We start from the raw sequence: 22,092 nt of genomic DNA on the forward strand, positions 1-22,092 counted from the left end.
TAACTAGGCCGTGTGACGTCACGCCGGTTCCGAGAATACTCCATGTGACAAATGATTTAAAGTTTTGCTGCTGTTGCTGTTGTTGTTGCTGCTGCTGCTGTTGTTGTTGTTGTTGCTGGTGTTACTGAACCGGAACGCGTCACGTGGTAAGGCTAAAACCAGTTGTCATGTCACGTGATGATGTCCGTAGTATCTGGGTCAGATTCGAAGTACGTTTTAACAAGTGAGAACAAAATTAATAATGTCACGATATACATACAGTGTATTCCCTTTTCTTAGGTGGGCAGGCTGGCTTTTGCCCGAATTAAACGAATATGCTCGAAGCTGGATAACAACATTTATCCTGTAACCACCGTTTCTATGAAAGAATATGATGACGGATAAAGCAGTCATATCCTAGCTACATTATATATATATGCACTTGGGATTTGTTTTGACTGGCCAATCGGGCCACTCACAGCAACACTTTGACTCGCCCGTACAAATTTTGAATGGCCCGCGACCAAATTTAGTTAAAAAAAGAACTAACTTAAATTGCAGTTTAAAAACATCTTATCATATCATACAAACAATAATAACAACACAAAAGAAGGAAACAAAACTTTTTTTTTTTTTTTTTTTTTTTTTTTTGGGGGGGGGGGGGGGTGGGGGGGGCGTGTTTACTTTGTTTTATCCCACTGCCCCCTTTCCTTTCTCTCCTTTGAATTTCATCTCATTTCTTCCCGATCTGGCAACTCCTCCTATCGTTCAACTTCTTTCGCTGTCCACCTCCACATCCTAGTCCTTGTCTCTCCAACCGAGACATGTCTTTGTCTCTTGTGGCTATCAGCGCTACACACCTGCCATTCCCCATCAGCTTTTAGCTGTGGGCTTAGTCTGACCACTTCGGAGAGTGTTCAGTATTTACTTCTGGCATTGTTAAGAGGTACTTGTAACCACATACTATGCACCCCTACTACCGGCGGTCGTTAGTTAGTGCCGTGAGTCAGACCAGCTTTATTAGCGGCAAAGGACGAGGATGCTAGGTGGGTGCAGCGAAATACACAGAGACTGCAAACGTGGAGGAAGTTGAGACAGGTAGGCGATGGTGTGGACAGAAGACAGAGTCGGGGGAAGCTGACAGAAAGGGTCGAAACAAATTGAAATCGTGGATTTGTTATAGTTTTATTAGAAACTGTTGTAATTAAATTATAATTATTATGTTGTCCCCGGGGTAGCTTCTTCTCCCATTTTCTTTAGGACAGCTGTCTTGTGTGCCTCATTCTCCTCGTGTAACTGAAAGAAGATGTTAACAAACTGAATCACAATTGACAACATTCAGCAGAGGGTTTTTATTATTATTCATGCAATATACTGATATTGCTGTTACATACTGAATAATTATTTAATGTTATAATATATAATTTTAAACATTATCAGTGGTACTGTGAAACTCAACTTTTAGGCCTTAAAAATTATCAGGAATTTGTTTGCCTTTATAAGTTTGTTTTCTAAAATGTTGGTTGCCCACCCCCACTCCCATCGGATCCTCCACCAGTGACACCCCCTGCACATATAAAACACTGGGGGGAAAATGGGTGTACACCCCACAAACCCATCAATCCAAATTGATGGCTACTACATTGCTTTCAAGTTATGTTAAACCTATAATTGTGGTTGCTAAATACAGATTACTTATCATAATTTATATTACATACCTTTATACTTTCCATCTACATTGTGGAACATCCCTTCACAAACATACTGACATTGTCCCCTGCACTGTGAACATGGTGCTTTAGGTAGTACTAAACCAAATAACTTCCGGCTGGGTCAAAGTGCGAGGTGTACCAAGCTTTTTATAGAGAGGTGAACACCACAAGTCCTGTGATTGGTGATAAATGTGAGTGTGTTGGTTGTAAAAAACAAATAGTTTCATATGAGCAAAAAGGTGTATGCAATTTTATTTCATCTAGTACCACTGTGTCAAGTAGCCTTGTGCTTGGAACATTATGGGGAACCTGTGTAAAAAAATAAAAAATAAAAAAATTAAAAAAAATTGCCAAACTAGGGGTGTTGTAAAAACATTTGGCTATACCGAAAATTAGCCATGAAAGGTACCATTTTCTGCAGTTAATACTTTGAGGTAGGGGTTGTAGTAGTAATATTTATGGGCCATAGTTTGCTTGATAAGAAAGAGTTCGCCACATACCCCTCTATATCAAAATATCTAAAGACTAACCCTAACCCTATCCCAGAAACTACCTTAATCATTGAAAGGGGTATGAGTCGAACTCACGCCCACTTGGCTAGGCAGTGTAGAAATGGCTGCGTGGATATTTCCCGTCACTATTTAGTTGTGTCTATTTTTAGTGCCAACCTCACTGCTGAACAAAACTGACTACTACACAACTGTTAGCTGACGTGTTGCTGTAAATAAAATTTCGTACGGGAAAGGTGCAGAGGGGATAGGTAGGTATACCATTTTATTTTGCTTTACGCATTGAAATTATATTGTTTGCTTAACAGTGACAGTAATTATTAAACTACTAAACATTTGTATGAAGTGACCAAAAATGCTTAAAACAATCATAATGTTACACAGGCGCGGATTTGGGGCAGATGTTCGGGTTCTCTAGCCCCTTTCTTCCGAAAACACACACACGCACGCAAGCACGCACGCGCGTCTATAGACAGATACACAAACACGCACATACACATACACAAACTTATAAATGCATGCTCATAAAAACACAAACACGTGGACATACATAGGCCTACACACACGCAAACCCACTCACAGACGCAAACACTCACACATTCATACATATACATACTTGATACACACATACACAAACGTACAAATACATACTCATAAAAACACAAACACATGAACATACACACATGCAAATGTAACAGAAAAATCAACCTCCACTGAGGGGATTCGAACCACAGACTCTCAGTACCAGAGTCCAGCGCTCTACCAACTGAGCTAATAGGGAAATTCCCACTAGCTACTGCCAGTAGGAGCACTTTATACCAACACTACTACATACTCCCCCACTCAAGTGAAGCTACGTCCCGGAGCTGTGGGCCATGGGCAGTTGAACTGTTACGGGTCCTGACTGGGTTATAATTGTATTCTTGTGTTAAGAACACACCCAGTCCCTACGTCGGCTCCAAATGTAACAGAAAAATATCAACCTTCACTGAAGGGATTCGAACCACAGACTCTCAGTACCAGAGTCCAGCGATCTACCAACTGAGCTAATAGGGAAATTCCCACTAGCTACTGCCAGTAGGAGCACTTTATACCAACACTACTACACAAACACCAACACATACGACATAAACACACTCACAGACACGCAAACACTCAGATACACATGCAAACATACACATACGACACAAACACATTCACAGACACACAAATACACTCAGATAAACATGCAAACACACATACGACACAAACGCATTCATTGACACGCAAACACACAAATACACATGCAACACTCGCGCATACGACAAAAACACTCACAGACACACACAAACATTCACACATACGACACAAACACACTCACAGACACATGCAAACACATTCACAGACACACGCAAATACACTCACAGACGCACATAAACACATTCACAGACACACACAAACACACTGACAAACACACACTAACAGACACACAAACACACTCACAGACACACAAACACTCTGACAGACACAAACACACTGACAAACATACACTGACAGAGAAACACAAACACACTGACAGACACACACAAACACACTGGCAGACACACACAAACACACACAGATACCCTACCACATACATACAATATAATACAAACATACATAGACAAATGTACACATACAAAAATACACACAGGCATACATACATCCACAAAAATGCACACATACATACACAAATATACACAAACACATAGACTCATGCATTAAAATGCACAACACACATACATACATAAAAAAATACACACACGTGCGCGCACACACAAAACACGCACATACACGCAAACACGTGGAATTTTGTTTCGGTACACAACATTTATCAAAGAGAAGGATTTAGCTGGGGGAGAGGTCGGGGTGGGGGTGGGTGGGTGTCTATTTTTTATTTATTATTATTTTTATTTGTTATTATTATTATTATTATTATTATTATTATTTGCAGTTTTGTTAGCAACTAAAATGCAGGTGAAAATTCCTATTTATCAATCCTACCGTATAAAATATCGCGTCATTTCTCACTATAACCGCTTCGATATAAATTATTAACGTTAATTACAAAATAATAATATTTTAAAATATATTCACACGTGAAATAGAAACATCTACAAGTTACAGTCATAGTATTCCCGATTTAAAAAATAGTCCACAGTCAAGTTTAGACACCTCTATCTGTCCGTGTTGGACTTTCCCAGTTCCTCGAGAATAGATGTATTGATATGAATACGTGACTGGGCTGGTGTAATGTTCTTTGACTTAACAATATAAAAAACGTAGATTACACTTTATGGTTTTCGCACAGTAAAAGTAAACATATTTCTAGTTTGATATATAGCTGTCCTTTATAATGTCATCTTGCTAAGGTTTTTGTGTATGTGTTGGGGGTCGTATCTCAATCGGCAGATTTATGAAAGAAATGTTTATATTGAATGATGTGACGTTTATTACATATTAAATATGATTGATTTAAGACCCGCTACATAGTAGTCCATACTGATCCCACCTCTAATGTGAAAAAAGCGTCTTGAGACCAATAAGACTCTCTCACTCACACACACACACACACACACACACACACACACACACACACACACACACACCAACCGGATCCGCAACTGCTTTATATGGTGCTGGTATAGGGTTGAATCATTGGGGGGTTTTATCGGAAATTTCCAGTCACATGACAAGGAAAAAAATAGTAGCTCGTGATGTGATTATTATTATACTTGTATACAGGTGACTCAGCAGACAGACAAACAAACAAGAAACGGTGTTTGTTGTCAAGTGGTTAAGCTGTCGAGTCTTTTCACCGCGTATTTGAAGTCAGGTAACATGGGCTGAAATGAGGACACATGTACAACAGCGGCCCGACGTGTGATTATAAATACATAAATTACGTAATAGACAGTCGATCAGGACTGACGTATTAAATACAAATTGTCTGTCTGTGTTCTAATCTGTTATTCATATTAAAATGACCCTACAACGGGTTGTTCTCTAAAGCCAAACTGCAAGCGTGTATATTGTATAGAACCCTTCGTAACCAGAAAAGCGTACTTTGACCGGAATGATATACGAACATGGAAATAAACTAAGATCACCATGACAACTCGTATTTTTAAGATTATTTTATATTGCATTACAACAAATAGACGACAATATCATTGTGAACTAAATATCTTTTCCCCATAACACACAATACTCCCAATTAATTTCATTAACAGAGAGCGAGAGGGAGCTATATAGAAAGAGACACAGATAGAGAGAGAGAGAGAGAGAGAGAGAGAGAGAGAGAGAGAGAGAGAGAGAGAGAGAGAGAGAGAGAGAGAGAGAGAGAGAGAGGTGGGGGGGAGGGGGTCGACAGACACAGAGATACAAAGAGATACACAGAGAGAGAGAGAGAGAGAGAGAGAGAGAGAGAGAGAGAGGGGGAGAGAGAGAGAGGGGGGAGAGACGGAGGGAGAGTTTGTGTTTTTTTGCGAAGTGATGGTATTCTGAAATATATTCATATGTTGCTATCATATTTTATTCCCGATTTTAACAGTAGTCCAGCTAATCTTACAAAAACGTTTCGTTTTCCGTGTTGGACTTTCCCAGTTCCTCGAGAATAGACATTGGCAATGTAGAGTTGGCAATGTAGTAATAGTATTATAACACGGTTGGGTAGATACGCTTTATTATTCGGTCGTTGAGGTGGGGGTTGTGGGGTGAGTGGGGTGTATTGGGGGGGAGACGTTTTAAAGATGAGATTTATGATTGTACGTGAAGTAAATATTAATCTGATTAAAATCAGGTCCTCTACGTGTTACCAGTCTAAATATTAAATACTTGTATACAGGTGACTAAGCAGAAAAACAAACAGAAAACATTTCAGCCTATGATACCAGACCCCCCCCCCCCCCCACACACACACACACACACACACAAACATACACCTTCCCCTCCTCTCTCTCTCTCTCTCTCTCTCTCTCTCTCTCTCTCTCTCTCTCTCTCTCTCTCTCTCTCTCTCTCTCTCTCTCTCTCTCTCTCTGTTGAGTGTGTTCTCTCATACATAATTAGCATTTTTAATGGTGTATCTATTAACAAAATCAGAAAAAGTCAGTTGAGTGTATTGTAAAAAATTGACGTACAACCGACTTAAGAGAAACATATTTGTATGTCTGTGAAATATAGTGTGTGTGTGTGTGTGAGAGAGAGAGAGAGCGAGAGAGAGAGAGAGAGAGAGAGAGAGCGAGAGAGCGAGAGAGAGAGAGAGAGAGAGAGAGAATTTGTGGGGGTGTATGTGCGTGAATTTATTTGTGTGTGCGTGTGCGTGCTTGCGTGAATTTGCAGGGCTGTACCCTGATAAAAATCCTAGGGAGGGGGCACTACTTTTTATATACAAATGAAACACTATACGAATTAAACTCTCAGGTGTGTATGCTATTTTCTGGAGTAAAAAAAACAACAACCTGATTTGTATGTATGTGTGTGTGTGTGTGTGTGTGTGTGTGTGTGTGTGTGTGTGTGTGTGTGTGTGTTTTTCGCTTTAGTTTTAAATGTATGAATTTGTGTGTTTCTATGTGTGTTCACTTCAGTTTGTTTGTATGAATTAGTTGGTAAATCATGCTTTCTTGGGCATAAACAGTCCGCGATTGCAGAGTTCAATTCAAACACATCACCTTATTAAAATGTGGCATCACTGATAAGTTATTCTGGTGGACCCTTCATATGCATATACACATGTATATATTGTACATTCAACTGTGACGTCACGGACACAGGTTATTCTGGTGGACCCTTCGGTCTCACTACACGGTTGACTTCCGGGTGAGAGTTGATCGATGACGATCCACTATAGTTCCTAATTGTGACACATGTTATGGTTCACATATTCACTTCCAGGAAATGGCGAAGAATTAAAACAATATGTATGTTTAATGGTAAGCCTTCTGGCTTTATTTTGCCCATGTTATTTTGTAATATTGTGCTTTGACCTTTTGGCAAGAGACAGCCGGAGTGAATCGGTTAATGAACCACCTGTTCGGACCGGTACTACAGCCGGATGCGGACATATAGCAAAAAAACGGAGACGGAAATGTTCTCAATTTTGGAGTGAAAATAAATGCTTATATAATGTATGTTCGCAATGGTGTATGTTGTTAGTGCCAATGAGAACCCGTTCTAGTGGCAATCTTCATTTGAAGTTGGGCAATTTAACATGTGTTTCAATGGCAGAAGACATCTGTGTAGTGAGACCTAAACTAAATCTTTCTGCGAAACATAACGTAGCGGAATGTGACGAGTTGTTCCGATTGTAACTAAATGGAAAGTAAAGACGGACATTGTCGAGGTGTTCCCATTGAACCTACGAATACATTTACGTTGCCGAGGTTTTCCGAATACATAATCAAAACCGGCCGATGCATTCCGAATGGCTTTAGACTGTTCGATAGACTGGGGAAGTAATCGCTATTATGTCCTATATGGGTTTGGTTGCGCAGATACTAATAGGAAACCAGTTGAAAACAATAAATAAAAAAATAACTTTTCGATCTCTTACAAACATTAGTTATTTGCATTTTGATACATAATACATTATGCGGAAATTTTCGGTCGCCAGGCTGGCGACACGTGATAAGGTTTTGACTTGCCCGACGCCATGGGCGATTGGGCGACCGTAAAGTGCACACCCTGTGTCGAAGATAGACATCTAACGATGCACGGGTGGTACACTGGTACCTACTCGCATTAGATTACAGACCACCAAGGTCTACATATCGAAGATGGACATCTAACGATGTAGGGGTGGTACACTGGTACCTACTCGCATTAGATTACAGAGCACCAAGGCCGACATATCGAAGATGAACATATAACGATGTAGGGGTGGTACACTGGTACCTACTCGCATTAGATTACAGAGCACCAAGGCCGACATATCGAAGATGAGCATCTAACGATGTAGGGGTGGTACACTGGTACCTACTCGCATTAGATTACAGATCACCAAGGCAGACATATCGAAGATGGGCATCTAACGATGTAGGGGTGGTACATTGGTACCTACTCGCATTAGATTACAGAGCACCAAGGCCGACATATCGAAGATGAACATATAACGATGTAGGGGTGGTACATTGGTACCTACTCGCATTAGATTACAGAGCACCAAGGCCGACATATCGAAGATGAGCATCTAACGATGTAGGGGTGGTACACTGGTACCTACTCGCATTAGATTACAGATCACCAAGGCAGACATATCGAAGATGGGCATCTAACGATGTATGGGTGGTACACTGGTACCTACTCGCATTAGATTACAGAGCACCAAGGCCGACATATCGAAGATGAACATATAACGATGTAGGGGTGGTACACTGGTACCTACTCGCATTAGATTACAGATCACCAAGGCAGACATATCGAAGATGGGCATCTAACGATGTAGGGGTGGTACATTGGTACCTACTCGCATTAGATTACAGAGCACCAAGGCCGACATATCGAAGATGAACATATAACGATGTAGGGGTGGTACATTGGTACCTACTCGCATTAGATTACAGAGCACCAAGGCCGACATATCGAAGATGAGCATCTAACGATGTAGGGGTGGTACACTGGTACCTACTCGCATTAGATTACAGATCACCAAGGCAGACATATCGAAGATGGGCATCTAACGATGTATGGGTGGTACACTGGTACCTACTCGCATTAGATTACAGAGCACCAAGGCCGACGTATCGAAGATGGGCATCTAACGATGTAGGGGTGGTACACTGGTACCTACTCGCATTAGATTACAGATCACCAAGGCCGACATATCGAAGCTGGCCATCTAACGATGTAGGGGTGGTACACTGGTACCTACTCGCATTAGATTACAACCACCAAGGCCGACACATCGAAACTGGTCATTCTGTCTCTATATGTTTAAAGGGGCGGGATTTAGCTGAGTCGGTTGTGTGTTTGCTTGAGGTGTTTGTGTCGCAGGATCAAAGCACCTCTGTGAATCCATTCAACTGATTTTTTTTTATCATTCCATCCTGTGTACCACAACTGGTCAAAGGCCATAGTATGTGCTTTCTTGTCTGTGGGAAAGTGCATATAAAAGATCCCTTGCTGTATTTGGAAATATGTAGCGGGTTTCCTCTGATGGCAATGAGTCAGGATTACCAAATGTTTGACATCCAATAGAAGATGATTGTGCTCAATGTCCTCTAGTGGTATCATTAAACAAAACAAACTTTAACTTTTTGTTTAACGGCGTAGTCTGTTAAGACTTTTAGTTTTGCTAATTCCATCAGTTATAATGTCTGCTGACTCAGTCTTTTAAAACTTTGTCGTAATCTATCTCGCATACATGTGTGTGAGAACCGTCTTCTTCTTCAACTATGCACCCATTTCATCGAAATGAATCTGCCAGTGTGTGTATGTGTGGTTGTATGCGTGTGTTTGTGTGAGTACATGACTAGTTGTGTTTGTCTTTGTATCTATGTGTATGTTGTGTGTATAGAGGATAATAAACGAGTTACCAGTTACAGAGATTAAATGTATGTCCCGAGAGAAATAACTGGTTCTGAGTTTGTTATTTTATCTTTTGCCTCAGTCATTTGTCTTTTTTTTAACAACCTTCCATAGCGTAGGAGACGGGGAAAACCTAGTGCAGGAGTAAACCGGAAATTCAGGCAAAAATTATAGAAATATTCGGGGGAAATCGGCCAACCAGAGACCTATTTACCGTGTATTTCCACCATTTTACCCACTACATTAGTTATAATCCAGGTAAAAATGCGTAATGATTCGTTTGCAATCCTATATAGCTGTTTGACAGTAATGCCAATATGAATAAATGTTCTTATCCAGATTCGGGCAAAAAACAGCCTGCCCCCTACAAAAATGGGAGCCCGTACGCCCATGGAACCTTACACATGTATTTTTATTTTGACTACATTTATATAGAAATGATGTTAACAACCTTACACACTAAACGTAGTGTCGGAAATAGAATTATTTTCGTCGATTATGTCTTTCATATTAAACTGACAGGTAAATATATTGTAAATATCTATTTAATGATACTCTACCTAATTTAGCATTCATTTATTTGGGCTCTCATTGATGTACAAGGTGTGTTTACTCTTGGAATTAAAAGAAAGATGTCAGTAAACAGGTGATTTGTGCACTTTATTGAAACAGACTGTAACAAATTATGATCGACATGTGTCAATTTCATTGCTGTTGCAATATGTGAGGGACCGTCTCTGATGACGGTTTACACCTATCCCTCTCCAAAACAAAATATCTGTAGACAGTTTAAGTAACTTTTGAGCAAAACTGTCAAAAACCATTCTGAGTGTGTGATCTATTATACCGATATTAAAGGTGCTATCTCCAAGTTGCATAATGACAGCTATTGTAAATAAAAAAAAATTAAATTACATTTTGCTTTAAAATTTAAGTACTACACCTTCAACTATATGCCCATAAATAATTCTAACAAAATAATTTTAACTACTAGTAGAAAATACATTTTTAATGGAGAATCTTTATCACAAACAGATGCTCACATATAACTATAATATAGCACCTCTAAGTGGTTGCAAGATTGTGTAAATTTTTAATGTACTTATATTGAATTTATGTTAATTAAATATGATAATCATAATTCATAATTTATGCTGCAATTCAAAATACTGAGTTAACTTGCAGTTTTAAATTAATAGTTTGTTTAAGGGTAAATGAAATTGACACATATCGATCAAAATGTATTATAGTCTGTTTCAGTAAAGTATACAATTCACCTGTTTACTGATATCTTTTTTTGTAATTTCAAGAGTAAACAGCACCTTGTACATCAATGAGAGCGCAAACAAGTGCATGCTAAATTAGGTAGAGCATCATTAAATAGATATTTACAAAATATTTACTTGTCAGTTTAATATGAAAGAAATAATCGATGAAAATCTGTTTTATCCTATTTCCGACACTACTGTAGTATTGCTTTTAATTTCGAATGGGAGGTGCATCCCAGAAGCGCCCCTATTGATCGGCTAACGAAGTCCCTTTTCTAGTCATTGTTAAATATAGTTTTGTTTCTCTTTTTGTATACTTTTTATTACCGTTTATATGCTGCTTTTTGTGCACACACACATCCTCCTTTTTAATGTGTCTGGTGTATGTTGCCTTTAAACAAATCAAGTCTAATTTTGCTTAATTCATTTATATGGTAGACGTTAATTGAGTGGTGTCTTTACCGGTGTTGGGAAGTAACCAGCAATCACTAACATATTTTGAATAAATCATAGTTCTTGACTAAATACGTAGCACCTGCACGGCTGAATTCCGTTCACAACAAGATCTATAGGAAATTGTAAAGACGAACTTATTTTTCTACACAATCCTGCGATTATGTTATAATTTGGCTCATACCTTCACACTATGTTGATTAGATGATTGAGGCGTCACCTAGCCAGTCGTGTAGCCACGGAGGGGTGGGGGTGGGGGGTCACGCCCCCAATCAAACCTTTTTTAACTATTAAGTTTTATAAAATGATACATACATACATACATCCATCCATCCATCCATCCATCCATACATCCATCCATATATCCATACATCCATCCATACATACTGTCACGGGGATTCTATAATTCCCGTAACCGAATAAAACACGATTATCAAAATGTCTCTCCTACTTGTATATCTATTAGATCTCTCTGTAACAGGCTGTTAACCCTAGTATGGCTCGTCTCTAGGTATGATCAGAGATACGATCTTATATAAAGTATATATAATATAGCACGTTAGTTCTCTAGAAAACACAACAAAAACACAATATACTTTGTAATCTGTATTAATCTACGCTGACAAATGTACAGCCGTAGTAGTTAATTAATAACAGCAATAATAACAACCCAGAACTGATCACTTAATTAGTTAATCTCTAGGTGTCTAGTTACACAATATGCGAATCACTTCACCGTTACACCACACCCACACGTGTGATAATTGAGAAACGCTTCCCGGAGAAGTTAATTAATAAAGGAATTACAACACCATTCCTAACTGGTTAATTTTTAATTAACCCTTACTACTCGTTCAGTAACGTGTGATAATTTAGGAACGCTTCTTGGGGAACTTAATTAATAAAGGAATTACAGCTCTATTCCTAACGGGTTAATTTTTAATTAACCCTAACTACTCATTCAGTAACCTTGTAACACAGAATTAATACTTATCACAATAAAGACAATAACCTACAGTGTACCTAGGGTCTTCTAGGATGACTGGCTAAGCTTTATATTAACAAATACTCATATAATGTTAGAACAATAAGTCTACGATTTACTTCGTCAGATGACCGAAGACACTGTCTAAAGAATATCGGTATAATACAGTATTAAAATATTTAAAGTCACATCAATCACATCAATCACATCAAGGTTATACACAGAGCAGAAATGATATTTACCAAAGTTCAAACGGACTACGTTCCTTCGGAGCCTTCCTATTCGTTCTCCTAGATATCTCTAAATCCTAGCTATTTATTATAAATTCAGAATTGGCCTGGGAGTACAAGGCGGCACCTCACGTATCATCTCATAGTCTGACTCTACTAGAGTCGGTATTATTTCTCTCTGATCGTCAGACTTACTGACGCCATCGTCGCCAAAATCACGGTTGTAAAACCGCACTCGCAGAGGTATTACGTAACTACTCGCCACATGGCCTCCACAGCGGGACTAAGTGCATATTGGAACGCAAGATCGCGCGAGAAGTATTACGTAACAAGTTGTCCACCTGGGCTGCGGGCAATAAACTGCACACGGCCCTCTAACACAATTAAAATCGCCACAGGCGAAACAAATTTAAGAGCATGTACCGTGACACACCCCCACCTCAAAAAGGATATTTCCTCTACTCTAGGAATAGGGAAATATACTACATTAAAACAAAAAGGTGCGTTAACCGACGCATACGGGCATTTATAACACAGGTAATAATAAGGTGACTACCAGTAATCACACTGAGTCTCTGAGTCCCTGGTATACAAAAATATATATAAACAAAACAGAAATAAAGAATGTCACCATATTATCATAACGTTCAACTTCGGGACAGGGCATCAGCGATTACACAGGATGTGCCCTTGATATGTCCAATGGTAATTGGGAATTCCTGCAGAAGAAGACTCCATCTCAAATCTGTCTGGTTGGAGGCTTTCATTAGGATGGTCCAGTCCGTCTTCGTCTTCTGGGAACAGCACAGCTCCAGCACCCACGTCACTGGCACCCACAGCTAGCTTGAACGGCATTCGGTAGTCTGGTGCTGCCATCACGGGAGACGAGTAGCGCATCTGCTTGATACGGATGAATGACTTCTCGCCTTCACCTGACCAATGGAACTTCGTTTCCTTCCTTTTCAGCGTCGCACGTTTTCCAGGTTTTCTCCGATAGGCATGCTGTGGACGCGGTGTAGCGTTGGGTTCCAAGCGCACATCTTGGCTTAAGGTATTGGTAACCGTTGGAAGGTTCTGACAAATGGAAACATTGTCTTGTTTCAACGTAGTCAACTTTGCTCGCTGGGGGCTGAAGTCTGCTAGAATCTGGCCGTTGGCCAACTTGATCTCCGCAGTCTTGACGTCATCACAGGAAATTGAGTGTCTCTCAATTTGGACCGGTCTCTCTGGAACTATCGGCAGTCTGTCAAAATAACCTTTTAGCAAATTGATGTGACAATACCTACGTTTCCTAACCCTATCAGGAGTGTTTATCACATACCCTGTCTCATTAACCCGTTTGTGCACAACATAGGGTCCGAAATACCTGTTCTGCACAGAACCCCGTTTAATGGGAAGGTACAGCAGCACCTTATCCCCTGGTTTAAATTCCCGACTCTTAGTCTTCCTATCAAACTCTGATTTTATTTTGCTCTGAGCATGGCTCAGTTGCTTCCTAGCCTTCCTATCAAACTCTGATTTTATTTTGTTCTGAGCATGGCTCAGTTGCTTCCTAGCTAGATTGGTCGCCGGCAACCTCCGATTTCTAACTCTCTTATTTATTAATACTCCCTTGTCCACAGTTAACAAGGTAGTGCGAGTTGCCAACAAATTTGGATTAGCCCCCTGCTCTAGTACTAACTCTTGTCTAATACAAGGTAAGTCCCCTCTATCAAACACAACTGGTTCAATTCCCCTCTGCGGGAGATCAACAGGTTCCACCACATTTAATTCCTCAGTTGACTTGTCTACAATTTTACTGATAACCTCATCCACTCCAAGTTCATGGCTCACACACGTATCAGACAAATCACAAATATCCTCTGCGTCTTGTGCTAACCTACTGGTCATATCCCTAGTCATTACACACGCAGGATATTTAATCTCATCAACCTCACACTCTTCTATTGGTAACGTGCTGTCTTTAATTAACAGTTGGTCACATTTCGGCTGACAACACTGACTAGTCAAATAATTTCCCAACAAAACTCCTATGTTTTCAACAGGCAAGTCCTTCACAACACCCATAATGACTGGTCCCGTCACAAACTTCGAACACAAGAAAACCTTATGTAACCTGACAACCATTTTTTCTCCAGTAACCGAGCTTAAAGCCAAACTATGTCCTGTATCTGAATTTTCAATACCAGCTAAACACTTTTGCGTTATCAGACTCTGACTACACCCGGTATCTCTATAGATTGATATTGCCTTAGGACACAACTCTTGTTTCACATCACAAACCATACCAGTGGACACATACGGATTTACTTTCTCTGCCATGGGACTAACCATTAACTCTCTCGCTAACGGAGCTGACCTCACTAAACCGACCACTTGCGCATTATCGCGTTTCCTTTTAAAACAATCCCCGATAAGATGGTTATCCTTTTTACAGGAACTGCAATGTGGCCGAAACGTTCGTGCATTGGCTGATAATGCAGGTCTATCCTTACTTTGCCCACCAGGTGCATTCCTTGCCTGACTAGCTGACCAACTAGATGACTCTCCCCGATAGTTACTTTCCCGGGAAAAACCTGGCTGAAATTTCTTCTTATCACCCTGTTGTAAAGAGCTACCCGGTACTGCCTGAGCTTTGTGTATTAACACGTAATCATCTGCCACTATACCTGCCTCCTCTATCTTTTTGACATCACGATCCTCTAAATGAATATGTAAGCTAACTGGTAATCCATTTTTAATGTCCTGTAAGATCAACAACTCCCGTAACTCGGTATATGATTCTACCTGATGAGAAATCACCCATTTATCAAACATCCCTGCCTTCTTAGCCACAAACTCACTATAAGACTGACCCTGCGTTTTTCTCAACTCGCTATACCGTAAACGATAATCCTCAGGTCGTAATTCATAAGCCCTCAACACTGCAGCCGTAACTAAGTCGTACTGACTTGCTCGCTCATCACTCATTGAATTATAAGCTATACTAGCCTTCCCCTTAAACTTAGACACGGCTAACAATGTCCACTTAGACTCCGGCCAATTTAGCTGCTTAGCGGCCCGTTCAAAAAGTTGAAAGAACATATCTACCTCCTCGTCATCAAATACCGGCACTGATCTATAAGCCTCCGACATGTTAAACCCATTTCCGGCTTCTCGTCTAACTTCTTCAGTATTCAACTTTAACTCATGTTCCACTTTTAATTTTTCTAGCTGGAATTCTCTATTCCTTTCTTCTTTCTCTCTATCCCTATCTTCTCTTTCTCTCTCTCTCTCTCTATCCCTCTCTTCTCTTTCTCTCTCTCTCTCTATCCCTATCTCTATCTTCTCTATCCCTCTCTCTATCTCTCTCTCTCTCTTCTCTATCTAATGCACGTTCTTCTCTTTCTCTCTCTTTCTCTTCTCTATCGTACTCAAGCTTTTTAAAAGCTAATTGTTCTTCCACACTTAACCCATTTATCTCTATCTCTGGAACAATCTCACTGTCTTCCATAACAGGCCTATCACCAAAAACTTCCTGGATAATAATTGTCTTTATATCACCTAAGGTTTTAGCTGATGTTAAATCAATTTCTCGCTCACCCGCGATTTCAACTAACTCGGCCTTACGTGCTCGCTTAATCTCCACTACACTGAGCGTAGGCCTATCCAGCAAATTCTTATCCATGTTTAGATATGACGCACTTAATATTAATTAATTTTCTAGTGAACAACGTGCTACTTCTGTTTAATTTGTAAAATTAATTTATAAAGCCCCCATTTACAAACAATACTTTTTTAAATATGCATGTCCCGTTTCAGATCCGGGACGAGCGCCCCAATTTTCTACTCCTGTCACGGGGATTCTATAATACCCGTAACCGAATAAAACACGATTATCAAAATATCTCTCCTACTTGTATATCTATTAGATCTCTCTGTAACAGGCTGTTAACCCTAGTATGGCTCGTCTCTAGGTATGATCAGAGATACGATCTTATATAAAGTATATATAATATAGCACGTTAGTTCTCTAGAAAACACAACAAAAACACAATACACCTTGGAATCTGTATTAATCTACGCTGACAAATGTACAGCCGTAGTAGTTAATTAATAACAGCAATAATAACAACCCAGAACTGATCACTTAATTAGTTAATCTCTAGGTGTCTAGTTACACAATATGCGAATCACTTCACCGTTACACCACACCCACACGTGTGATAATTGAGAAACGCTTCCCGGAGAAGTTAATTAATAAAGGAATTACAACACCATTCCTAACTGGTTAATGTTTAATTAACCCTTACTACTCGTTCAGTAACGTGTGATAATTTAGGAACGCTTCTTGGGGAACTTAATTAATAAAGGAATTACAGCTCTATTCCTAACGGGTTAATTTTTAATTAACCCTAACTACTCATTCAGTAACCTTGTAACACAGAATTAATACTTATCACAATAAAGACAATAACCTACAGTGTACCTAGGGTCTTCTAGGATGACTGGCTAAGCTTTATATTACCAAATACTCATATAATGTTAGAACAATAAGTCTAAGATTTACTTCGTCAGATGACCGAAGGCACTGTCTAAAGAATATCGGTATAATACAGTATTAAAATATTTAAAGTCACATCAATCACATCAAGGTTATACACAGAGCAGAAATGATATTTACCAAAGTCCAAACGGACTACGTTCCTTCGGAGCCTTCCTATTCGTTCTCCTAGATATCTCTAAATCCTAGCTATTTATTATAAATTCAGAATTGGCCTGGGAGTACAAGGCGGCACCTCACGTATCATCTCATAGTCTGACTCTACTAGAGTCAGTATTATTTCTCTCTGATCGTCAGACTTACTGACGCCTTCGTCGCCAAAATCACGGTTGTAAAACCGCACTCGCAGAGGTATTACGTAACTACTCGCCACATTGCCTCCACAGCGGGACTAAGTGCATATTGGAACGCAAGATCGCGCGAGAAGTATTACGTAACAAGTTGTCCACCTGGGCTACGGGCAATAAACTGCACACGGCCCTCTAACACAATTAAAATCGCCACAGGCGAAACAAATTTAAGAGCATGTACCGTGACACATACATACATACATACATACATACATACATACATACATACATACATACATACATACATACATACATAGTGTGAGTTTCCCTAATGTTGGTTGTCGGCTACGCAAGTGGAGGTGCACGTAGCATAGTGGTAAAGCGCTTGTCTGATGCGCGGTCGGTTTGGGTTATTTCTCGTTCCAACCAATGAATCACGAGTGGTATATCAAAGGCCGTGGTATGTGTTATCCGGTTTGTGGTATGGGACATATAAAAGATGACTTGCTATTAATGGAAAAATGTAGCGGGTTTCCTCTAAAACACTACATGTCAAAATTAACAAATATTTGACATCCAATAGCCGATGATGAATAAATCAATGTGCTCTAGTGGTATAGATAAACAAAACAAACTAACTTCCATAGTACTACATGCAGTTACTAGTATTAAGTACAGTTTTAAAGGTTGTTTAATTGCATGGAGTTTCATGAATGATATGTAATAAGAAACACATCACTTACATAAGTGTATTTAGAAATACAACGATTAAGAATCCCACCGTGTCTGTGACTTAATAAACAAGTGTATTTAGAAATACAACGATTAAGAATCCCAACGTGTCTGTGACTTAATAAACAAGTGTACTTAGAAATACAACGATTGAGAATCCCACCGTGTCTGTGACTTAATAAACAAGTGTACTTAGAAATACTACGATTAAGAATCCCACCGTGTCTGTGACTTAATAAACAAGTGTACTTAGAAATACAACGATTAAGAATCCCACCGTGTCTGTGACTTAATAATTATTTTTTTAGGTTTATGCTGCTCACCAAATGGAGGCCTCGCGACTAAAACAGTTGGGATATTCGCTGATACACCTCGTAAAGTGTGTGTATAAATATTGCATATACACGACTGAATTAACAATACTCGAATGCTATATTAACTTCACATGTACAGTGATGCGGATTAACTTCACATATAAAATAAGCGGATTAACTTCACATGCCAGATTAGTATTTTCTATAATCAATAGTACTGGATTGACTCTACTCGAGACGAGGTAGAGCAAGGTAAAGGTTTAACATATAGACCAAACAATGCTGTTCAGTGGACCCATTGGGCTATTTGTGGTTCCAGTCAGTGTACTACGACTGGTATATCAAAGGTCATGGTATGTGCTATCTTGTCTGTGGGATGGTGCATATAAAAGATCGCTTGATACTAATGAAGAAATGTGGTAGGTTTTATGTCTAAGACTATATGTCAGAATTACCAAATATTTGATATCCAATAGCTCTAGTGATATCGTTAAAAATGTAGTTATAACGCCGTTCATTTTCATTTATTGTTCTGCTTCATTCGACCGTACATTGATATATGCACGGAAATCACCGTCATCTTTATTAGTAGCATCCTCAGATGAAACACTAGGATTACGACTGGTCCTTGACGCAATTAATTTAGAACCAAATATACTTGCAAGCCTATTGCGGAACATTTCATTGCTGGCGACATAGAGGTAGAAGTTAACGGAGTAATTGAGTAGTTCCAGCGACTGGGCTACGTCGCGCATCACAGAGAGTAGCGGGTCGGGGCTCGTGTAGGGTCTCTCTCCTTGGGTTATGGACATGACGTACACCACATAGAGTAGCGGGTCGGGGCTCGTGTAGGGTCTCTCCTTGGGTTATGGATATGACGTACACCACATAGAGTAGCGGGTCGGGGCTCGTGTAGGGTCTCTCTCCTTGGGTTATGGACATGACGTACACCACAGAGAGTAGCGGGTCGGGGCTCGTGTAGGGTCTCTCTCCTTGGGTTATGGACATGACGTACACCACAGAGAGTAGCGGGTCGGGGCTCGTGTAGGGTCTCTCTCCTTGGGTTATGGACATGACGTACACCACAGAGAGTAGCGGGTCGGGGCTCGTGTAGGGTCTCTCTCCTTGGGTTATGGATATGACGTACACCACATAGAGTAGCGGGTCGGGGCTCGTGTAGGGTCTCTCTCCTTGGGTTATGGACATGACGTACACCACAGAGAGTAGCGGGTCGGGGCTCGTGTAGGGTCTCTCCTTGGGTTATGGATATGACGTACACCACAGAGAGTAGCGGGTCGGGGCTCGTGTAGGGTCTCTCTCCTTGGGTTATGGACATGACGTACACCACAGAGAGTAGCGGGTCGGGGCTCGTGTAGGGTCTCTCTCCTTGGGTTATGGACATGACGTACACCACATAGAGTAGCGGGTCGGGGCTCGTGTAGGGTCTCTCCTTGGGTTATGGACATGACGTACACCACATAGAGTAGCGGGTCGGGGCTCGTGTAGGGTCTCTCTCCTTGGGTTATGGACATGACGTACACCACATAGAGTAGCGGGTCGGGGCTCGTGTAGGGTCTCTCCTTGGGTTATGGATATGACGTACACCACAGAGAGTAGCGGGTCGGGGCTCGCGTAGGGTCTCTCTCCTTGGGTTATGGACATGACGTACACCACATAGAGTAGCGGGTCGGGGCTCGTGTAGGGGCTCTCTCCTTGGGTTATGGACATGACGTACACCACAGAGAGTAGCGGGTCGGGGCTCGTGTAGGGGCTCTCTCCTTGGGTTATGGACATGACGTACACCACAGAGAGTAGCGGGTCGGGGCTCGTGTAGGGTCTCTCTCCTTGGGTTATGGACATGACGTACACCACAGAGATCGGGATGGCGAGCAGGATGTAAGCCACGATCAGTATTGCCCATATCCACTTTTTTCTGGAAAACAAAACAAAACACCAAATAAATTTCGATTGATAAAAATATATATCCCCTAGTAAATATCAGTGGCATACTGGTTATATTACCCTGTACATCTTGAACAATGATGGATAATAAACATATAACACGTGTATGATAATGGTATTAAAGTGCACAACAAATGACATGATTTTGGAAAGCGACGTCATAACATAATGCGGCTTCCCCAGTGTTAGCTCTGACCGACTTCCGGCCAGCTTCGTGCGTAACACGGGTAGTATGCTAATGAGATGCGTGCGCAATGTACGTTAGTAGAACGCCAGAACACCGTTGATCATGATCGTGACGCAGGTCAAAATGGCGGAAATTTATTTTTATAAAAATTTTAACTAGATTTTTGGAACAGGAGCCATTTTGAATGATGAATGTGGTGGTATGTGGCTGTGATAATAAAACAAGAAACGTGCATTTGATAATTATGTTTTGCTAAGATATTGTTTTATTTTAGAAGAGGAAAATATTAAAAAGTCAAAGGTTTCGTATGGGACAAATTTTTATTTTTATCAATAACTGTTTTGATAGGGTGTACTTTTTTGTAAAGAAAGAAACGGCAAATTACAGTAAAACAACGAAACCATTATTATTATTGCACTGAGAATTGAGTTTTAAATTATATCAAATCCTCTGAATCCATTTGATACAAAAACAAGGAGCGAATATAGGCTTATTGTGGGGTAGGGGGAGCAGAAGGCTTTCAATCGGTTGATTTATTTATGAAATTCTTAACAGAACGCTGTAACATTTATTGTGTAATCGATTACCATCGTGTTGTTTTTCATTGGCTATATGGCACTGGTGACCTGGTCACTACCTAGGAGCAGCCAGTGGTATGTCTTGAAATTAACACACGTACATGCGTAAACAGGTATGTGTTATCATAAATAACGCGTGGTGTTCTAAACCACGGGTGTATAAGAAACAATACATTCATCTTATTTTCGCGTTTATATCCAATTAAGGTTCAAGCACTCTGTCCGTAATAAGCACGAAAACAAGTTGAATGGAATATCTGCACAGTAAAAAATCTAAACGCCTCCTGGGTAATATTATAACATTCTACTTTTGTATTAGTATCCAGCATCAACAACAAAAATGCCTATAAACTATGAATGCTAAGATTCGCGTGTTACGGGTCGTGACGCCGTCATGAGAGAGTGTGCATTATTCATTTGGGGAGGGTAAAGTGCTCGCTTGATGCACGATCGGTTTGGGATCGATCTCCGTCAATGGGCTATTTCTCGTTACTGCTAGTGCACCACGACTGGTACATAAAATGCCGTGGTATGTGCTATCATGTCTGTGGGATGGTGCATGTGAAAAATGCCTTGTTACTAATGGAACAATGTAGCGGGTTTCCTCTCTAAGACTATATGTCAAGATTACCAAATGTTTGATATCCAATTGCCGATGATTAATAAATCAATATGCTCTAGTGGTGTCGTTAAACAAAATAAACTTTCACTTTTTTCATGGAGGTGTGTAAACCTGGCCGTGATTCCGGGTTGGGGTTGCGGAGAATCTATCTTGGTTAGTAAATCGATCAGCCTGTTTCGCCTCCAC

At 40.3% G+C, this 22,092-nt stretch overlaps 1 protein-coding gene across 1 annotated transcript in view; it reads left to right on the plus strand.

Moving 5' to 3' along the window:
- Nucleotides 1-2,041: 2,041 nt before the first annotated feature.
- LOC121367929 overlaps nt 2,042-22,092 on the plus strand; it is a 56,616-nt gene continuing 36,565 nt past the window's right edge. Inside the window, exon 1 of the mRNA XM_041492389.1 lies at nt 2,042-2,451. The gene's annotated coding sequence lies outside the window, so the exon portion shown is untranslated. The remainder of the gene's footprint in view (nt 2,452-22,092) is intronic.

Source organism: Gigantopelta aegis, chromosome 1 (genome assembly GCF_016097555.1).
Source record: "Gigantopelta aegis isolate Gae_Host chromosome 1, Gae_host_genome, whole genome shotgun sequence".
NCBI lineage: Eukaryota > Metazoa > Mollusca > Gastropoda > Neomphalida > Peltospiridae > Gigantopelta > Gigantopelta aegis.